At 32.9% G+C, this 5,314-nt stretch overlaps 1 pseudogene; it reads right to left on the bottom strand.

Moving 5' to 3' along the window:
- Positions 1 to 1,826: 1,826 nt before the first annotated feature.
- Positions 1,827 to 3,423, bottom strand: LOC123226776 (annotated as a pseudogene).
- Positions 3,424 to 5,314: the final 1,891 nt, after the last annotated feature.

Consider the following 5,314-nt stretch of genomic DNA (forward strand, 5'->3'; position numbering starts at 1 on the left):
TTCAACATTAATCTAAGAACAATAAATTCTAGATTTGAACACAATTTTTCACTAAAATTATAGTTTGGAAAAGCTACCTCACTTGATGAATGGGACTGAGTAACCTTGCTGCTGGAGTGGAGAACCACCGGAGAAATGATAGAGAAGAAATGCAAAAGGCTGCTGTGCAGTGGAGAAAATAGAATACAGAGATAAACCTCATGGTGGCTGAACAGTGTTTAAACTATAAGCGAATGGAGGAGTCCGAACGGCAGCAACAGTTCTGGAGAAATGGCAAGAAGAAAAGCAAACAAATGTTGAGTTTTTTTTTAGACTTAGTTTAGTTTAATTGCTCCCAAACGGTGACCTTTTTTTAATCAATAGAAGGCCAACAAAGCAAGCTTACGAACAATAATCACTGTAGACAATAGAAGGCCAACTCAATGCAATAGGAGGCTAGCTTATGATTTAATCGGCAAGCCCAACTCAGCTCGTCGAGCCGATTGAGCTAAGCATTACCCTATTCGGGTTTGGGCTCATATTCGTTTTTTTATTTTTATTTAGGTTTGTGTTTGTATTCGTACTCATTTATAATAGGCTTGTTCAAATCAAACTCATTTCGAATCCAAATAAATTTACTTCGGATCCAACCCTAAAAATAAGTCTTTTGGTTTTTCTTTTCTTTTTTTTTTTAAATTTTGAGGGTGGGTTAGAAGGTCCACCCCTGGATACAAATCCAGTTGGACCAAACAGAATCCTAATGGAACCTTGAAAATTTTAGTCCTATGATTAACCCTGTTACCATTAAAGTTGTGATATACATTATTATTATTAATATTTAAATTAACATTTATTATAAATATATATAGTTTTATTGTTTTATATATATAATCTAAAATTTCTATTTGTTAATTAATTAGATTAAGTTTAGAGTATTTTATGTGATTAATAAAGATAATCTAATATAATTTACGGGTTATAATATAAGTGGACAATTTAATGTAACTTATTTGGTTACTAGACATTAAATAGGATGATTCAATAATCTCTTGTATGTTGACTTTCCTTTGAAACCTTAACATAACTTTTTGTTTTAAAAAATTGTTATCCAACAAGGTTCAAGCCAAGAAAGACTCATCACCGCATAAGAGGAATTTAAGAAACTCCATGAGTTTAGACAACTTTAAGTATTCCAATAACACTATGAATTTTTAATTCAATATTTTATATCGAAAGGGAGATCCTGTGGATTTATACTGTTTCATATATCGATTATATTATGTTTTACAGTCAAAATCTTATTTTTGTTAGCTCATTATCCCGTTATGCAGTAGTATCCCAGGAGAAAAAGGCCAGCCAAGTAAGATGAGAATACTTTTTGTTATTATAATCTCATGGAATCATATGTTGACATCCTGCTAACTCAAGCCATTATGTTAATTTGGAAACTATTACAAGTTTTAAACAGAGAAAATTACTTTGAATCTAGTTAATACTTGAAAGTTGGAAACTCATATAATCCCAAAAAAAAAAAAAAAAATTCCGATTGAATACAAAATTCGTTTATTAATTTATTAAATTTCAACAAGAAAATAGAAAAACCAGAATATCTTTAATATTACAACCACTAAATAATCACAGTAACGTAGTTTTGAGTGCCTTATTAAATATTCAAATAATATCTCTTTGTATAATGAAATATTATTTAATTTTAAATTTAAGATTATTCAATTATATATTATTTAATTATCTAATTATATATCATTTAAATATATTATTAGGTACTCAAATCTAGCTATGCATAATTTTATTGTATAAATATTTTATTTGGAATCATCAGCATTAAACTAGGTTGAAATAACTGAAATACTTTGTTCGTTCCTGAAAAAATTATCAGGATCAAACTTACTCTTGAACTTTACCAACCGTTCGAAATTTCCCTGGAAATGCTTGATTCCATAAGCTCTTCCTTCCAAGTAGCTCCCATTTCCATTGTGATTGATCCCCAAATCAATATCTTGGTAATTCAGAAACGCCTGTCTTGGATTCTTCGACACAAATGGAGTCATGTGGCTATAAAGCTCCCGAATCAACCCCAAATGAAAGTTTTCCGCCTCAGTCCCCGATTGATTCCAGGCCACTAGGTACTGAATCTTCCATAAGTTTCCAGTTCTATGTGGAAATGGGGTCGCCTCCGCCGCAATCTCCTCCATTCGACCCCCATAAGGATTGAATTTCAGCGCTGGTATCTCTAGTTCAATCATTTTCTTCCATATTCCTTCCAGGCCGTCTTTAGGAATTGGCTTCTTCACATAATCCGACTTTATCTTAAAGAAAGTCAGCCCCGGTGCACGATTTAGTAAAACACTTGTCGAAGTTCCGGATGGAAACTCTCCCCAAAAAAAAAAAAACAACTGATTCAAGCCAGCTCGATTTGACGCAGTCCGACTGAATTAACCCCAGTTGAGGAAAGCTCTTGTCCATGATTGAAAGAAGTTTATCAGAGCTGCCGAGATAAAAACCCCAGAAGTTTCCAATCTCAGTCTTATTAACTACGTCTAATGCAAGCCGCACGAAGAGCTCTTCAGGAAGTTTGTAAGCGACGTGTTGCCATTGATCCACAATCTCAGTTAGATTGTGTGATTCTAGAGTTCTTATTACTAGAAATGAAGTCACTGTTTCCGGAACCGGAACGAGATTGATTTTATAAGCGATGATGACTCCGAAACTGGCTCCTCCTCCACCTCTGATAGCTCAAAATGAATCCTCCCCCATGGATTTTCTATCCAGAAGCCTCCCATGAGCATCAACAAGCCTTGCATCGAGGATATTATCGACAGTGAGCCCGTATTTTCTCATCATATTGCCATATCCTGCTCCACCAATGTGTCCATCAACACCAACGCTGGGACAAACCCCATCCGGGAAGCCATTAGTTTTATTTTTCTCCGCAATTTTAAAATAAACTTTTCCAAGAATCGCCCCCGTCTGAACCCAGGCACTGTTGTTTTCAATGTCAACATCAACGGAACGAAGATTAAACATGTCAAGGACGAAGAAAGGGACTGCGGAGATATAAGATAAGCCCTCGAAGTCATGGCCGCCGCTTCTGATTTTCATCTGCAGGCCATGTTTCCAGGGACAAATGACTGCAACCTGGACGTGGGATTCATGCAGTGCAGTGATGATAAGGAAAGGTTTGAGAGTTGAAGTTGAGTTGAAACGGAGATTCCGGATGTAGGATCGCCATACGGAGGAAAACGAGGTGTTTTGTGGGGTGAAAATGGCGGGGGAGATTGGATGGGAAGGCTGAGAATTGTTGAGAAGACAATGGAGGAAGTTTTCATGAACAGAATCTGAAGTTGCCCGCCATGAAAAAGATGAAAAGAGGATGAGAATTATTCAAAAGAATGAAAGTTTTGGCGTATTTGTGATTTTTTCCATCTCTCGATGTTGTATTCTAGAAAGGGCTCTTGTTGTTTCTCTATAAAGGGGTGGCTTTATTTGGCAATGTACCTTTTGTTCGGTAATTCTATTATAGTAAGTACTATTTCCATATCTGGAGTTAGAAGATTAATAAAGTAGTTTATTATTTTTTTTAAATAATACCATCATTGTTAATTTTTACAACAAAAATACTTTTATTTTTAATTAATATAATAAATAATATAAAAATATTTAAATATAATTACATAATATGTAAGTAAAATAATATCTCAATATTATGATATTTGAATTGTGTATCATATTGTGTATCAAAAACCTAAAAAATTATATTAACATATTATTATTTTAAAAAATATCACAAATACTCTTAAAATTTTAAAATTTGTCATATACACCCTTACTACATCATTATTTTCTCTAAAAATGTGTATTAATATATATCGTATTGTATCGTATAATAGTTCACTGTATTGTATTAATTTGATATACTTTATGATACATATCAATTTTCACTTATATTATAAATTATCATAAAATACTTATCATATACTATAAAATACTAATAACTATAGTATTTTGTGGGATGAAAATGGCAAGGGAGCTTGGATGGGAAGGCTGAGAATTTTATAGAGGAAGTTTTCATGAATGGAATCTGAAGTTGCTCGCCATGAAAAAGATGAAAAGAAGATAAGAATTATTAAAAAGAATTAAATTTTTGGAGCATTTGTGATATTTTCCCTTTCTCTGTATTATACTCTATAATGGGCTCTTGTTGTTTCTCTATAAAGGGGAGGCTCTATTTGGAAATGTACCTTTTATTAGGTAATTCAAAACAATGGTAATATAGTAGGTACCATTTCCATATCAGGAATTAGAAGATTAATAAGGTAATTTTAATTTTTTTTTTTTACAATTCTATCCTTATTAATTTTTAAAATAAAAATACTCTTATTTTTGTAACACTCACAGCTAAGCCCAAAGACATTTTAGTCTTTTCCCTTGCATTTAATTACGTTTCTTAATGAGTTCCCAAGGAGATGCACACCTGTGTATGTTGAAATACATAGTCGTGTATAGTCAACAAAGTTTGAATTTGAGATTAAATAAGAATCGTAGTAAAATTGGATGATGTCATATTTGGCCAACACGACACATGCTTGTGTATAGTGCCTACACACTTGTGTGTCGTGGTGGACAAGCAGAAATAAAAAACAAAAAGGTGTTAACCTAATTTTCATTATTTTTATGCACCTAATCATGTAGCAAAAGAGAGAGTAGAGAGAGAAAAGGGTTTTGGTTGACGGAGGAAGTCGTTGATCGTTAGGAAACACGATAGCCATGTGAAGAAAGTGTATTTTACGGAAGAGAAGTAAATTGGTCTCTCTTTCTCTCTCTTGACTAATCAAGCATGTTTTTAAATGAGTACAAAACCTTGCAATCAAACCTATGATTTTTGAGCAATTTCATGATGTCATGATAATTATTTGGTGCTTGGATATGTTTACATGATGCTAAATTAGTTTGTTATTCCCATTAGTATGTTATTGAATGATATTTAGAGATTAGAGATAATTTTAGTTTGGATTCACGATACTAGGCAATTTTTGTGTGTGTTTTATTGATAAGATGTGTTTATGATGTTTAAACACTCTTTCTATATATTGATATGTGTATGAATTGCTAGGAATAGATAAAAAATAGTTGAAATTAACAATCTGCGATCTTCAAATTGTGATACACAGTCATGTAAGGTATCTTACACACCCGTGTATCTCTTGTATAACATAAGGAATTTCGTGGTTTTAGCGCTTTCGTCTATAAAAAGCCATATATGGTCATGTGATATAAAGCACACAATTGTGTGTGATTTTCCTAAAAGGTGATGCCA

Source organism: Mangifera indica, chromosome 10 (assembly GCF_011075055.1).
Source record: "Mangifera indica cultivar Alphonso chromosome 10, CATAS_Mindica_2.1, whole genome shotgun sequence".
Lineage (NCBI taxonomy): Eukaryota > Viridiplantae > Streptophyta > Magnoliopsida > Sapindales > Anacardiaceae > Mangifera > Mangifera indica.